Source organism: Macaca mulatta, chromosome 4 (genome assembly GCF_049350105.2).
Source record: "Macaca mulatta isolate MMU2019108-1 chromosome 4, T2T-MMU8v2.0, whole genome shotgun sequence".
Classification (NCBI taxonomy): domain Eukaryota; kingdom Metazoa; phylum Chordata; class Mammalia; order Primates; family Cercopithecidae; genus Macaca; species Macaca mulatta.
In genome coordinates this window covers 23,565,529-23,581,618 of record NC_133409.1, presented here as the reverse complement: position 1 = coordinate 23,581,618, position 16,090 = coordinate 23,565,529, and the positions used below count along the sequence as shown (strand labels likewise).

General features: G+C 38.7%; 1 protein-coding gene across 10 annotated transcripts in view; it reads left to right on the top strand.

Moving 5' to 3' along the window:
• Window positions 1-16,090, top strand: part of CEP85L (centrosomal protein 85 like) — a 235,613-nt gene that overhangs the window by 99,098 nt on the left and 120,425 nt on the right. For 3 of the 10 annotated variants that reach the window (XM_077999312.1, XM_077999313.1, XM_077999314.1), the window contains one exon: window positions 4,320-4,440. The exons of the other annotated variants lie outside the window; for them this stretch is intronic. The gene's annotated coding sequence lies outside the window, so the exon portion shown is untranslated. The remainder of the gene's footprint in view (window positions 1-4,319; window positions 4,441-16,090) is intronic. 10 annotated transcript variants of the gene reach the window in all.

Sequence of the window (16,090 nt, the reverse complement as noted above, 5' to 3'; positions counted from 1 at the left end):
AAAAACCTAGAATTTCTGTTCCACCATTTGGCAAAAATACCTCCATATACATACATACATGTTTATATGTATAACACATTTCTGTAGCAGGCATATTAACTTAATTTTTAAAAACACATGCATATATGGACATTTAATATGTGATATAAAGATAGCATTTTAAAGCAGTAGGAAAATATTAGGCCTGAAAACAGTGGTAGTAGATCTCTACCTCAAACTATAACAAATTTGAGATGGAATAAAGAGCTATTGATTTCCTTTAAAAATCTAGGAGATATGAGATTAATTTTATATTCTTAGGTCAGAAATGTTCTTTTTTTTTTTTTTTTTTGAGACGGAGTCTCGGTCTGTCACCCAGGCTGGAGTGCAGTGGCACGATCTTGGCTCACTGCAAGCTCCACCTCCTGGGTTCACACCATTCTCCTGCCTCAGCCTCCTGAGTAGCTGGTACTACAGGTGCATGCCGCCACGCCCAGCTAATTTTATGTATTTTTAGTAGAGACGGGTTTCACCGTGTTAGCCAGGATGGTCTCGATCTCCTGACCTCGTGATCTGCCTGCCTCGGCCTCCCATAGTGCTGGGGTTACAGGCATGAGCCACCGTGCCCGGCAGAAATGTTCTTAAGTCACAAAACATTTAATAAAAATTTAAAGAAATTGAACATTGATAAAAGATACAAAATAAAAAAGACACATACTGGAAGCAAATGTTTGTAATACAGTTGACAAGGAAATAGAGTCTCTGGTGCCTAAAGAGCTCCTGTAGGCTGTTCTGTCTATAGAGCAGCCATCCTTTTATTCCTTTACTTTCTTAATGAACTTGCTTTCACTTTGCCTCGTGGACTCGCCCTGGCTTCTTTCTTGCATGAGATCCAAGAACCCTCTCTTGGGGTCTGGATCAGGACCCTTTCCTGTAACGTATTTCTGGCAACCATAGAAGGGACTACACTTGCAAAACCCCTGACCCAAAGGCTAACTTTGGGTAACTGGTGGGATCCAGTAACATCTTTCTGTCCTCCGTGGAAGCGACTATACTGCAGAAACCCCTGACCCAAAGGCTAACTTTGGTTAAGTGGTGGGGTCTAGTAACATTTTTCTCATGAACCACAAAAGGGACAATATTGAGACCCCCGACCCAAAGGAAACAGACTGAAGCACTGATTGGACAACTTTGGGTAAGTAGCGGGCTACCTGGGTAAAGATGGGATTGGGTTAGAGGCCCAACTTAGGGGAGTTAGAGTGTCTCCTAAGACAGAGTAGGTTAGAGGCCCCTCTTAATAAAAAGCAAGGGTGCTTGACCGACCTTGGGTTAGAGGCCCAACTTAGGAGGGTTAGAGGCCCCCTCATCACTATTGGATGTTAACTGCTATTCTCTTTGGATTAATCTGCCTTGTACTCTTTGCTATGGGTGGCAGGATTAGGCATGTACAGGATCGTGGGACATGGGAAGCTTTTTCCTCCCTAAAAGGGGAAATGAGAGCTGATGAGACTGGCTGGAAAAGATTCCTTTGGTACTGAGAAGCAGCCGCCTGAACTTTTCAGTGTTGCATTGGGTGGGTCTTTCTCTGGCCTCCCTAAGCTCTTCATCTTCCCCACCCTGCCATAGGCAATACTTTCCTTCTCTACTTTTCCTTTCCTATCTTTTCTATTACTCAGGGTGACCATCTTGCCCAGAGACCACGTGTTGAAACTCCAAGTTGGAGTTTGGATTAAAGATGATGGGGCCCATTTGGGGGCAAATTTAAGCCTTGCCAGTTTGATATTGGGTGCTAAGCAGAGTGGCTAATGTCTTTGTTTTATCACTTGTATTTTCCTCTGGCCCGAACGAAAAAAAATAATTTTCCTTTATGATGCGGCTTGGCCCCCATGGCTGTGGTGCTACAAGCTGGATCACTAAAGCTGCTCAGGGAAAGGGAACTTAGAAGCCTGGCATGCCAGCAAAAGGGTAAGAATACCAGTCAGATTTCAGGCTTCTCTCTCTCTCTGCAAATGGTTGACTGAATGCTAAAAAAAAAATAAAAATAAAAAAAAAAATCAGTGTTTATGAAGTTTTGATTAATGCAAAAAATAATTCTAAGGCTAGTCTTAAGCTAGTGTATTTTGTGCTATGAATTTGTTTTTCTGTGTTGAGGGGTACTTCAGGATAAAACACAGGCTTAGAACACCTGTAAGCCCGCTTTTCAAGAAGACCCAGCAAGCTGGTCAGTAACAAACTTGGCTGCAGGTCTCTGAAACAAACAGAAATACTGGATGAAGTCTCCACCTTGTTTTATGTCCTTGGGAGCTTGGCCGTGTAACCATGTGGCAGTACCCTCTGTTTTCCTCATGAAACTCCAGGAATTAAAGCAGATGGATCCCTCTCAGAATTAAAGGCTCTGTTCTGTTCTGTTTTGCATTGTGTTATCTGACGGTTTTGAGTTTTGGGGGTATTAGAAATTGCTTTGCATTATGAGAGAGCTTTGGTGTGTAATAACTAGGTAGGAAATATGCTTTAAGGGACAGCTGATAGTAGTTAGGGAGGGGTACTTGACTCTTTGCACACTTGGATCAGAGAAGCATACTCTTGGCCACCTGGAAGATAAGGAAACATCCCTACCCCACACTGGGAGATGAGACTCCCATGAGGGATGGACTGATGACAAAATGGGCTGGTTGCCTTTGGGTTGCCTTGAAGTGAAATGCAGAGTAGAAGCAAACTCCTGTACTGTCTTCTCTAGTATTTCTCTCCTTTTGGGGATCCAGGAACCAGCATAAAATAGCACCCTTAATTTTGGGGATCTATCTTTGCCTTCAACTGCTTATTTGGCCCCAGAAACGCATGCTTTCCTGGCCCTGTTCCGTCAAGGGCTCCACCTTGAAGCCAGTAATCCACTTATGAAACTGGTGATGAAAAATGTTACACATGCAGAATCTTCTGTCTGTCCATTTATTAATATGTGTTGTATGTTTATAAAAGAGCTCTAATTGCTTAGAAAAATAAGAACTTAATATTTTTTCAGAAAAATGGAAACAAAAATGCCTTTTTGTTCACGTGACTTTAGTAATCTTTTGGAAATAAAGACAGTTTTAAAAATTATTGGTAAAATATCTTGAAAATGTAGACATTTGGTCTAAATTAAGGTCAGTATCAGACTTGCTAAATGCTTTAAGGTTAAACTGTTTCTTTTGGAAACAGTTCAATTTACCTGCCGTAAAGCCATTAGATTCTAGATAAGGCCTGGGGACATGTAGAGTTAGCCACGCCCCCTAGCTCTGTTGGAGAGTCAGCTCTTATCTGCAGTTGTGCCCGGTGTGTCCTAGTAACACAAAATTGCTTACTAACCAGGGTTTTCACCAAAAGTAAAAGTTAACATTGTAACATGTAATTGAGACTATTGAAGAAACAGTTCTACATGCAAGGTGTCTAAGGAAAGTAAAATGTACTTTTGGTAAAAGATTATAAGAAGGCATCAGAATGTGGATTTTTTGCCTAAAGAGTTAAATAGTTATTTTAAGTTAGAATAAAGCTAAAAGTTTGAACAGTTGTGGATGGCGTGAAAAAAATTGTTAAGAGATTCTGTGTGTGAACATATTGACTAAAGTTAAAGGGGTATTATTCAGTTTTTCCGTAAATTAAACATTGGAATGAAAGCATAACAGGTTTTTCTTAGAGCACTAATCTGCTTTTTCACAAAAAATGTAAATGGTTATAAAAGGTTTATAAGAATCTTACCTTACAGTCAAACTGATTAAGATTGGATAGACATAAAATTTTATTAAGAATTGGGTTTAACATTGATAGGACATTAATATAAAGGTGAAATTTGGCTTATTTGGTGTAAAAGTCATACAGGACGCATTATTATCAAATGTAAAATGGTGTTTTGCTTTCTTTGGACTGTATTTGCACAAATGTGTTACTGGAATATGTTCCAAAGTTATGGGAAACTCCTATAATTCTAATATGACTTAATGTATGTTATTTATAATTGTTATGTGAAATTCTGTATGCCACAAAATTAACCAAATTTCCTTATCAATTGTGGCTTTAATAGTGGCTAGCCTAAAACTTTTTACTACCCACAGACAATTGTCTTGTTTTAGTCCTCTTTAGAAGGCGGTTTATAATCAACTATGGAACTCTAGCAGGTATTCTTAAGTGCAGGTTTTCTGATAACTTTGGAGATTATGATATCAGAATAATGGAAAAAACTTTCAGAACTCTCAGAGCTAAAATGTTCATAACTATCCAACAGAAGTTAACGACATGGACTAAACTGAAGAAGTCTAGTCTTTTTAACTTTTCTTAAAACATTGCTGATCCTTTGTTTTGTTTTTCAGAGTCAAGAAAACTTCTTTTAAGCTATTTAAAGGTTTTAACAGTTGAGTGTACTCCTGTGAACAAAATTTGGAGCATATTTATTTCTCTCTACCTGATTTCTCCAGAATTTGGAAACTAGTTGTGAGTATTCTTAACTTAGAGCAATATGGTTATTTGCATAGGTGCAATAAGAATCTGTTTTCTTTTGTAACAGGACACAATTGGATAAATTGGTTATTTTACCAAAGCTTTGACTGGAATGGTGTGTTTTCCTTTAAGAAATTAAACTTGACTTATAGAGCCAATTAAAGCCCCTTGGGGAACTGGCCTCATTCCTTGCCTACACAGTCCCTGTAAACAGGGTTTCAGACCTGTGGTAAGTAAAGAATGTCACTTTCTGTCAGGTCCAGGAGCTCCAAGTTAGCTTGGGACCCCAAGAGGAGAAGAATTTACCCAACTTATTGCTATTTGAGAGTACAAACCCAAGGCTGGGCTTGGCTTTAAAAAAGTCTTATCTGGGGCTGGGTGCAGTGGCTCACACCTGTAATCCCAGCACTTTGGGAGGCCAAGGTGGGCAGATCATGAGGTCAGGAGTTCGAGACCAGCCTGGCCAACATTTTTAGTATATATGAAACCCCATCTCTACTAAAAATACAAAAAATTAGTTGGGCGTTGGTGGTGGGCTCCTGTAATCCCAGCTAATCAGAAGGCTGAGGCAGGAGAATCGTTTGAACACGGGAGGTGGAGGTTGCAGTGAGCTAAGATTGTGCCATTGCACTCCAGCCTGGGTGACAGTGCTAGACTATATCTCAAAAAAAAAAAAAGAAAAAAAAAAAGTCTTATCTGAAATTCCATCTATGGAACAGAGTTCCATCAAAGCCAATTTAAAAAGAGCTTATATAAAAAATAATTATTCTTGCTGCACTTTATACAAATAATCAGGCCAAGTATTATAAAGCAAATCGGTCTTACTATAATTTGTATTTAGTAAAAATGAGAAACTGGAGAGGGAAATACTATGTTTCAAAAACTGTGGTACACTTGTTATTAAATTCTAGTCTCAATTGTTTTTAAGTTTGTTTCTGCAATGTAGGCTAACCCTGCTTATTCCTGTGAACCAACCACGTGATCTCTTACTGCTCAGAACAAGTGGAATGGGTAATGTAAAAATCTGAATCAGTATTCTAATTCTGGGCACATTGCAATCAGCTAGCAACCCCATATCAGCTTGGTTTCAACAGTTGTCCTGTTCATGGAAAACTTTCTAATTTGGTTTTCTTGGAATAACTTTACTTATTTTGCTGTACTCTTGTGGAATATGTCGCTGTTATACTGTTCGTCTGGGAATACAGGACAAGCTTACTGAATGTTTTCTTAAACATATTATTTATTCGATCATTGATTTATGCCAGTATAGACTATGTCGATTTGTTTTTTATTTTTGATTATGACTCAGTAATAATATTTTGTTCAAATTTTGCCATTGAGAACTCTTTCAGGTTTGTTCCGGTGACACTTTGACATGGACACCACCCAGCCATCCTTTTGTTTTTTGAGCACTTCCTTACTTTCAGGTGCCACAAAATGCTCCATGTTCATCTTAGTTTCCTACCTTAGCCCTTGAATCAATCATTTCATCAGTGAGCTCTGGTTCTTTTTATTGGAGAAAGGTATTCAGAAACTAAGATCTGGATGCCGGACATACTTGTTATTATTGGGATGCCATTGCTTTTAGGCCCTTTCAGAGGACAGGGCTAGGTTATGCAGGTATGTATACCAGCCTATAATACACATATATCTAGAACTGTTTCTCTGTTTATTCATCAGTATTAGTATTGAGCTAAACAGGAATTCCTTCTAATGTCTTTGACTCTAATTCAGACAGCAGGATTTATGTTAGCCCTTCTCCCTTGCTTATCTGTAACTTCCCTCTCCAACAGTTAGAAGCCTCCCACCATCTACCATCCATTTACTTGTTTACTCGGTCCCCAGTATATGTGTATAAAGCAGATTCAGAACTGTTAACCTCTATTCCCCTGTATTAGTTTCCTAGGGCTACTGCAACAAATTACCACAAACTAGAGGACTTAAACAACAAAAACATTTTTTTCTCACAGTTTTGGAGACTCTAAGGTTCAAAATGAAGGTGTTGGCAGGACCATGTTCCCTCTGAAGGCTCTAGAGAAGAATTCTTCCTTGCCTTTTCTAGCTTCAGGTGCTTACTGGCAGTCCTCGGTATATTATTCATTGGCTTGTGGCACCATAACTCCAGTCTTTGTCTCCTTCACATGTCCTTCTTCCCTGAGCTTTCTGTCTTTATATCTTTCTCTTTCCTTATAAGGATACCAGTAAGTGGACTTAGGACTCACCCTGTACCAGCATGACCTCATTTTACCTTGGATTACATCTGCAAAGACCCTATTTCCAAATAAGGTCACATTCACAGGTTCTAGGGGTTAAAATTTTAATGTACTTTTATGGAGAACATAATTCAACACACTCTATACACACTATGTGGTTAAATAGAAAAGCATTAAAAAAGTGCTAGAAAGTAATTGAACAAAGTTGAGTTGAGAATAAATCAGAACTGTGTGGAGGTCTTTTTAAAAATGAGTTCTAGCTGTTTGGTCTTATTAATAAACATTAAAATTAACTTTGAGGGAAGAATGATGTGGGGAATGAGGATTGAGAAGTTGAAGAACAGATGCTCTGAGATTTTTTTTTTTTTTTTTTTTTGAGTCGGAGTCTTGCTCTGTCACCCAGGCTGGAGTGCAGTGGCCGGATCTCAGCTCACTGCAAGCTCCGCCTCCCGGGTTCACGCCATTCTCCTGCCTCAGCCTCCCGAGTAGCTGGGACTACAGGCGCCCGCCACCTCACCCGGCTAGTTTTTTGTATTTTTTAGTAGAGACGGGGTTTCACCGTGTTTAGCCAGGATGGTCTCGATCTCCTGACCTCGTGATCCGCCCGTCTCGGCCTCCCAAAGAGCTGGGATTACAGGCGTGAGCCACCGCGCCCGGCCCGAGATTTTCTTTAGTGTTATTGTAAAGCTGCTGTAAGCAAATCATATTATTTTTAAAACAGTGTTCCTGTGTCATGACTTATCAAAAATTTACTTGCAGTTGAGGCAAACTCTTTTATTTTTTGAAACTTTGGCTTTGAAACTCTGTAATAATCTTTTTATAGTCAGTTACTTCAACCTCGATACAGTATTATGATATTAACCTGGGTCCAGTAGGGAACTAGCCTTCCTCAGTTTGGCTAAGGAGAGCTTAAAAAATAACTCCCTATTCTCAGACTAGGCCTCACACGGTGTCCAGACTGGGATGCTGCCTTTCTCATGATAATGGCTAGCTGAAGAACTGAAAAACACCTCACTGGAAAGATGACTCTAATCGTTATCTTTTTCATAAGTCTCCAGAAACCCTTTGATCCTGTTGTGTATTGTTTTATAATTACTCACCTTTTCTATTGCTATTTAGAAAACTGCCTTTTTATTCTTTGAATTAATTTAAAACCAATTTAGTTAGCGGTAGCAAATATCCCTGTTTTTCTCACTGAATAATTCATCATGTGTTAAATATAAATTTCTATAATCTTTTAGAGATGGGAGAGTATGATTTTCACTTTTTCCTTGAATTGGATTGGTGTGAAGATGTTAAAATTTTTGTTACTTTCATTAGTTCTTGCCATTACCTTCAAGCTGAACTTCGACTCTTTTTCTCCAGCAATTTTTTATTAATGCATGAAACAGTGAGTGATTGCACTGGTATGTTACATAGTTCAGAATACAGAATATTCTAATGGAAAAGAATCCTGAGTTTAGGGCATGATTAGTAGATACTGTTATTTAGAAGCTATTCTACATAGATAAAGCAGTGTCAGAGTTTCAAAATCAAGGATGTATTACTCTGTTCTCATGCTGCTATGAAGAAATGCCTGAGACTGGGTAATTTATAAAGAAAAGAGGTTAAATTGACTCAGAGTTCCACGTGGCTGGGGAGGGGAGGCCTTAGGAAGCTTAGAATCATGGGGGAAGGTACCTCTTTGCAGGGTGTCAGGAGAGAGAAGTGTTGAGCAAAGAGGGAAAAAATTCCCTTATAAAACCGTCAGATTTCATGAGAACTCACTCACTGTCATGAGAACAGCATGAGAGCAGCTGCTCCCGTGATTAAATTACCTCCCAGCGGGTCCCTCCCACGACATGAGGGGATTATGGGAACTACAATTCAAAATGAGATTTGGGTGGGGACACAGCCAAATCATATCAAAGGGCAAATCATTCTAGGAAAGAAGCATAAAGAATGGTGGATAAAAATAAGATGGAATAGTAAGATTCTGGAAGACTTACAATAAATAACAGGAAATTGAGACTTCTGTGGAAAATGAATTAGAATTGGGGTTTGAGTGATTGGTGCTGGTAATGAATGATACTGGTTACATTTATTATTGATTGTCTGGAAAGGTACTCTTGTTTTTTTAAAAAAATCAGTTGTATTAAGATATTGCCTGAATGTAAGAAATAGTTTTAGCAGGCATAATAAAGACTATTTAGAAGGAAAGCCTGCTGTGTTTGTTGATGTAACACTTGGTTCCAATTAGTGTATTCTTTCCTTCCTTAATTCATGTCTTTCTGAAGTTTTCATGATTTTTACTTTATGGGAGCTTTTTGTTCTTTACCTTATCTGTTGTTTGGTAATTGTGCTTACCAAGTCCTTAGTCTTGTAGTTTATAAGCATTGTTTTTCGTTGTTGGGTTTGCCTCATAGCTTATCTGTTTATTGTAAAGCACTCAGGAAAATAACCATTGTGGAAGATTACTGAATATTGAGAATAACCTGCATCAGAACATAAGGAATAGGTTGATATTTATAACATAATAGCAACTTGAAAACATGCTATATATATATATATCAGATTGTGTCATATCAGTGTCAAGTGGATATGTTTTTTATCCTTTGGTCTTTGATTACATAATTTTTGGGGGTCATCCATTAACCACAGGTCTAGAAGGTGTTCATTTTTTTTCTCATTTATAAAATTAAACAAATCTATGCTAGCTAAATCCCAAACATTTTAGAATAACCCAAAATACGTTTATCTCCTTTGTATTACACCACCCAGCTGAGAATTACCATGTCACATTATTATATTAATTTCCAAATAATGTACATGAAATTTGTGTATTATCAAATATAATTTTACTTTTAGATTGTATCTACAGCATATTTTAGTTAGCTGTTTTCAACTTTATTACTGTTACTATTTGGCTTGGAGTAAGCATTTCGTCTTGATTGATGAGACTGTGGCGTGAAGTGCTGCATTAATTTGGTTTGTTGTGATAATTTTTAGGTGAAATATGTGAATGCACTTAAATTCTTTTTTAAAAGACTGATTATTATAAAAGCCTCAGTGTACATATTAAATAATGACATGATTTACATGCTACCTGGGAGTTGACCAATACACCTTATAATTTACACACTTTTATACTTCATGCGTTATATGTACGACACTGTTAGTTCCTTTCAGGAGATATTTGAGGTAGTGGTTGCCTCTTCTTCCTTTTTAAACTGGAGCTTTTAGAAGGTTTATTCATTTATTCACTTAATATATATTTATTGAATACTTACTGTGTTCCAAGAATGGCAGAATTGCAGGGAGATAAAAATGGTGGAGGAGAGGATTCCATCAGAATCTCAGCAGCAAAGGGATTCTAGTATAGAAAATTATTCTAGACTTACTATTGAGGAATTTTCTTTTAGCCAGGATATTTTGAGATTTCAAATAATGCTAAATAAGTTGAGACACTAACATTAGCAGCACCACTTTTTAGCTGTTGTAATTTGTTCATGGGGTTTCAAATTCCAGGTTGAAAAGAAATAGATCTATGACAATGAGGATAGATGTGTCTACCAGGCTACCAAATTAGCATAAGCTACATAGCTGATCCCCAATGTTTTCCTAGGATTTCTTTGCTGAGACCTGGAGGCCATGTAAATAGCTACTGTTGCCACAGATATTAGTTTGAGGAAGTTGTTTTTGAGGTATGCAGCACTTGTTGTACATAGCATAATTTTGCTATGGCACCAGAGTTGAGTGACAGAGGGATTGTAGAGGAAACTGGGAGTATAGGACCTTGAGGCAAATAAAAGAAACTTTTTGCTTAGTCTTAGCTCTGTAACCTTCCTCAGGACAGTCTTTCTCTACTGTATCACATGGCTCCTGATAGGCAGGCTATCAGGCAATTCATTTATCTTTTTCAAAAATTTGAGTTCTTAAATACAGTTTTTAATGTCTGTTTTGGGCTGATTTTAAGCCTACTTACATATTTTATTTAAAAAAGGTACAGATAGTGTTAAGTTTTTTCTTTTGATAATTCCCAACTGCTAATTTGTATTAGAGATAATTTTCTTACCTAATTAACCTATTTTATTTTAAATAGGGGCTGATAAAAATGAACTTCAATTTAATCATATCTTCATTAGTTGGTTGTTTTTACTAAATAGTAGGGCTCTTGAATACTTTAAATTTTGAGGGCATCCTCTGGATATATATCAGAAAGGAAGAAACAAGTTATCATTTGGTACACTGTCTTCACTTTTTTGTGAAAAAACAATGGCCATGTAAAGATAAGGACTTGTTTGATTATTTATTTGTTTAGCCAATATTAATTGAATGTCTGTTGCACGGTAAGTACTGTGCTGGGGGTAGGAATTAAATAGATATTTCCCCTAATCATTGTATATATGAAGTCTAGAGGAGAAGACAGTAAATAGTTATGAGCATTATGATAGGCAAAGTACACAGGGTGGTAGGGATAGACAACAGAGGGACATACAGAAGTCCAGGGAATTAGGGAGAAGACTCCTGGCAGAAGTGTTGTTTAGGTTGAGGCTCAAAAAGGTGAGTAGGAACCAGCAAGGCAAAGGGGTTTGGGAGGAGAGTAGTCTAGGCTGAGAGAATAGCTTGGTCAAAGGCTGGGAAGTAAAAGAATATTGTGGATGATGTGTTGAGGATGGATCACATCCCAGAAAACAAAACTGGAAGCTAGGAGACCTCTTGCTGTGGTAACTTGTTCATAAAAAGAGACAGGGGAAAAAGAAAGCTAGATGATTCTGGAGATGTTTAGGAAATCAAGACCATATATATATATATATATATTTCTTTAACAACTTTATTGAGTTGCACGCCACCCCCCCACCCCTGCCAAATCTCATGTCAAATTGTAATCCCCAGTGTTGGTGGGGCCTGGTGGGAGGTGATTGCATCATGGGGGCAGTTTCTCATGAATGGTTTAGCATCAACCTCCTAGTGCTGTTCTCGGGATAGACTTCTCACAAGATCAGGTTGTTTTAAAAGTGTGTAGTGCCTCTCGCCTTTCTCTCTTCATCCTACCATGTAAGACACCTACTCCTGCTTTGCCTTTCAATCAAACCTCTTTCTTTTATAAATAACCCAGGCTTGGGTATTTCTTTTTTTGTTTTTTTTTAAGTTCCTTTTCAGGTATTGATAGCAGTGCAGTAATGGACTTACACCATACACCCATTTGAAGTGTACAATTCAATGACTTTTAGTATATTCAGAGTCATACATCTATCACCACTGTCAATTTTAGTACATTTTTATTACACCAAAAAGAAATTACATTCCCTTTAGCCATCATCCTTCAAACCCTCTATTTTCCCAGCTGTAGGCAACCACTAATTTTGAGGGACAATATGAAAATTTCCTAGGGGCTCTCTCTCTTTTCCTTGAGCATGTATTTTATTACAATGATTAGGTTTCATTTGTTCATTAGTTTACTTTGCTAAATGGTTTCCTTAAAACAACTCATCTTAATGTAAAATATCTTCTTGTTCTCACCATCTTTTTCTTTTTTTTTCCATAAAATTTCAAACATACACCGAAGTAGAAAGGAGGCAAAGTGTTGAACCCATATGTGTACACACCAAATTTATAGTTATAATACACGACAATCTTATTTCAGCCATTACTTCTGCTCATCCGTATATACCCTTGGTACTATTTTTAAGCAAATAGAGAACTCCCTTTTAACCTTTTGGTAATAATGATACTAACATTTATTGAGCATTTACTATTTACAGGGCATCATGATCATGATAAGAAGTTTGCATAAATTTTTTATTTAATTAAAAAATTATATGTGGGTATAATTATAAACCCATTTTATATATAAGGTAGGTAATATTTCAACCATTCTCTAGCCTGTTCTGCTTTTTATTAACAGTCAGTTCATTGGTGAATAATACTATGTTTTTGCAACTTTGAAACTTTCAGGACTCTGATAATGGATATTCAAATAACATGACTTCCAGATATCACAGTGGATTATTTGGTCAATTAGCCTTAAAATTAACAAAAATATCGCTCATAAAATTTTGCAATATGTTACACATTATATATAACATTTTAAAATTCTTTTATTGTGGAATCCTTTTGAGGTAAAATACAATTATCTCCTTTTTACTGATGGAAAAAAAAAGACTTACAGGATGTTATGTATCCAGGGTTATATAGCTTTTCAAGTGGTGGAGACGAGATTCTCTTAGTCTGTTTGTTTAACCCCAAGCCCTGTTCTTTAACCCATGGTGCTAGATATCTGCACTTGGAAGGCAGAATCCAAAGGGATAAAAGCCCTGAGAGATGTAGTATAGGATAATATAGGTAACACTAGATTGAGAAACAGGATGCCAGGATTTTATTTTGAGCTCTGTTCTTGGTCAAGTAATTTAACTTCTTTGTACTTTAGTTCTTTATTTATAGATGGTAGTAGGTCAGAGGTTATACAGAGAACTTTTTTGCTTGTGAAATCATAATTTCAAGGCAGTATTCAAAACAATTTGTTTTATATTCTTTTGTAAATCAAAGAACTTTGTTCCTTATCTCTAAATTCTCTTAATTTATGTTATTGCTGAAAATTAAATATTTGAATCATAAATTCTTAAACATGATTTATAATGTCATTATAGCTCTGTTACCGGTGGAGGGTGTCCACGTTCTTGGTGCTTTGAACAAAGAATTGGACAAAATACACAAAGCAAGGAAAAAATGAAGCAACAAAAGCACAGATTTATTGAAAATGAAAGCACACTCAACAGAAAATGAAAGCAGGAGTGGGCTCAAGCAAGCAACTCAAGGACCTGGTTACAGAGTTTTCTGGGGTTTAAATATCCTCTAGTCTAGTTTCCCATTTTGTTACGTGGTGTACACCCTATGTAAATGAAGTAGTGTCCCATGATCAGTCTGATTGGTTGCAGAAAGCGACCAATCAGAGGCTGAAGTGAAGTTACAAAGTTAACAGCCTATGCAGACGTGTGATTGGTTGTGGAAAGTGACCCTTCAGAGGCTGAAGTGAAGTTGCAAAATTACACTTCTATGCAAATGAAGACTTGGCCCATGACCAGCCTGAGTGGTTGCAGGAGAGGACCAATCAGAGGTACTTTCAGTTTTTCATCTGCCACACAGAAAGGGCAGGGCAGGTGTAGGGCGTTTGCAAAGGGAGCAGTAGCCTCTGATGCTTTTGTTACTTGGGTGTGAAAAGGGGATTTTTAGTTCTAGGAAGTCAGCGTGAATTGGCCTTAGGTTCCCTGCCTCCAGACCTTGTTCTCCTGCCTCAGCTCTAGTAAGTTTGCAGAAATTAAAATTGTTGGAGGCATAGTTTTATATCTTTATGGACCTCAGTTTTACCTTCAGTATGTATCATTCATTCATTCATTTTTGCCATCATTTTGCTTCTCAGCCTGGTAGAGAGAGTATGATTGCTGGACCCTTAGCCAGCTGAGCTGAACTGAATTGATTTTAGAGATGTGTGATGAACCCATGGACCTAGAAAGGCTCTTGTCACACAATTATGAATGTAGGTGGTATGGCTCCGATGACCGGAGGAACACCAGGGTCCTTTGTCTTGCACCGGCTTAAATAAAGAGACACGGACGCATGTGGAGTGCTTTTGAGGAGCAGAGAGAGTTTAATAAGGGGGAAAGGAGGAGGCTGCCCTGTACAGAGATGGAGGGGGTCTCCAAGCTGAGAGGGGGAACTTCGAGTGTGGAAAACAGCTAGTTATATTAGGAGGCTGGAGGAGGCAGTGTCTGATTTGGGGCCCAGGGGATTGGTTTGACCAGGTATGTCACTCACATAACCCGCCAAAAAAAATGGGCCCTCCCACCCTAGCCTTTTAGTATGCAAATGCAGGGGGCTATGATATCCTATACACATGGGGATATGTGGCAGTGGCCATGATGCTAGGCACTTGTGACAAGAAGTGGAGGCAGGAATTGCCATATTGAACGGATCCAGTTTCAAATGGCTGGCGTTTGCATATCAAAGCTTGCCGGCTCAGCCCTTCGAGCTGTTTTTCTGCTAGGCAATGAATGTTTCTGGAGCTGCTTTAAAAGAAAAAAACCTTGCCAAGGACCCCTTGTCCTATCTGCTTAAAATAATTCTTTTTTTTTTTTTTAATTTGTAAATGTTTATTAACTGTCAGTGACCGAGACAGGGGAATCAGATGATGGGAGTTTGCAGCAGGCAGTGCACGTTGAATAGGAAACAGAGTGAGGGGAGCTTGCCCAGGACCCATTAGTGGTGAGGAAAAGCAGATGGAGATGCTTATAGTGGTGTTCTGCATGCGCGCGCGCGCGTGTGTGTAAATGCAGAGAAAAAAATCTGAAACACCTAGAACTGACCTCAGTAATCACATCTGGGGAGAGGGGAGGGTAGTGCTGTTCTATGCAGAGAATACCTGACAGTATGTGTTTTCTGAGGTAGGTGCATGGATACACAAGCAGAAATATGCATTAACTATGTCTTGTTCATCAGTGAAAATGCAAATATCTAACAGGATGGCACACTGTAAGAAAATACAACGAAAATGCTAATACCAAACTCTTGGCACACTATAAGAAAAATGACGCTCAACTTTTTACTGTCGTGAACTCCAGCTTTCACTTGCTGTACACCTGATGGCGAGGGGTTTGCGGCCATGCCCATGCTGGTGAAAGGTCATGGGCATGCATCCTATCCCTGAGGGGAGTTATTCATCATCTTCCTCAGGGTCGCTGATCTCTTTATAAATCATTAGATACTTTCTCTCTTGCAGTCTGTGGATCCAGACATATTCCCTCTTTTCTTGGGTCCAGATGTCTTATTAGTCTTCTCAGAGGTACTTTCTTTTCCCGGGGGACACAGCTGTTTCCCATTGCTTCGTGAGCCAGATGCTTCTGGCACTCCCTTCAAATCATTTCCTTCCTCTGCTGGCTTCTTGGGCATCATCTTTGGAAAGTTTCCATGTAGCATACCGAAAGCCATCTGAGGATGTTCATCCTGATTCCCACAGTTTTTTTTTTTTTTTTTTTGAGACGGAGTCTCGCTCTGTCGCCCAGGCTGGAGTGCAATGGCCGGATCTCAGCTCACTGCAAGCTCCGCCTCCCGGGTTCACGCCATTCTTCTGCCTCAGCCTCCCGAGTAGCTGGGACTACAGGTGCCCGCCACCGCGCCCGGCTAGTTTTTTGTATTTTTTTTTTTTTAGTAGAGACGGGGTTTCACCGTGTTAGCCAGGATGGTCTCGATCTCCTGACCTCATGATCCACCCGTCTCGGCCTTCCAAAGTGCTGGGATTACAGGCTTGAGCCACCGCACCCGGCCGATTCCCACAGTTTTAGTCTGTATCAAAGTCATTCCCTGGAATTCTGCCGCCCATTTATTGTACATGAAAGGTGGGAGGGTGGCCTAGAGACCTAGTTTAGTCATGGTCTCATAGTTTCTCTTCATATACA